The sequence below is a fragment of the Juglans microcarpa x Juglans regia genome, chromosome 5D (assembly GCF_004785595.1).
Source record: "Juglans microcarpa x Juglans regia isolate MS1-56 chromosome 5D, Jm3101_v1.0, whole genome shotgun sequence".
NCBI classification, from domain to species: Eukaryota; Viridiplantae; Streptophyta; class Magnoliopsida; order Fagales; family Juglandaceae; genus Juglans; species Juglans microcarpa x Juglans regia.
Window position 1 is genome coordinate 14,847,662 of NC_054602.1, and position 822 is coordinate 14,848,483.

Below are 822 nucleotides of genomic sequence, written 5' to 3' on the forward strand. Positions count from 1 at the left end.
AAACTTACCAAAGACAATTTTCTCTTATAGCCAGCACAAATCCTACCATATCTTAAAGGGCAACAACTGATTGAGTATGTAGATGGATCAATCTCATGCCCCCCTCCAATCCTTCATGTCACCTCCACCGATGATGAAAAGATCCATACCATCCCAAATCCTGCATATTCCCATTGGTACAATCAAGACCAAGTTATTTTTGGTGCCTTAATGTCATCTCTGAGACTGTTATTACTCACATGGTGGGACTAGAAACCTCTAGAGATGTGTGGAATGCACTTGAGCGTATGTTCTCCAACCATGCTCGAGCTCGTGTGGTTGAGATGCGTCTTGAGTTATCGACCCTCAAGAAAGGCAGTATGTCGATTTCTTATCGTAAAGTTAAGTCCTTAGCCAATACCTTGGTGGCGGTAGGTGAACCTCTTTGTGATTCTGAGTTTCTGACATACTTACTGGCTGGTTTAGACTCCTCCTACAACTCTATAGTCACCTCTATTGCAACTCGAGTTGACTAGTTTTCTCTTGAGGATGTCTTTGCCCATTTACTCAGCTTTGAACTACGGCTAGAGCAGCAAAATATTGCTATCGACTTGTCCATTGGATCGGCTAATGTAGCACTGGCAGTGAGCAACCCCATGGTCGTGGAGGCAGATTGCATCAACATTATTCCTCAAATAATTGAGACAGGGGCAGCCGTAGTCGTGGTCAAAGTTTCCAAGGACAACAATCTGGAGGCTCACGCCTTGTATGTCAAGTATGTGGCAAGCATGGCCACAATGCCGTGCAATGTTATCCTCGGCTGGACCTTCAATATCGGGGTAT

General features: G+C 44.6%; 1 non-coding gene across 1 annotated transcript; it reads left to right on the forward strand.

Annotated features, from left to right (window-relative positions):
- The first annotated feature begins 419 nt into the window (after positions 1 to 419).
- On the forward strand, positions 420 to 558 carry LOC121266671. Its single transcript, XR_005940892.1, has one exon. It is a non-coding gene; the product is annotated as a small nucleolar RNA Z247 (small nucleolar RNA).
- Positions 559 to 822: the final 264 nt, after the last annotated feature.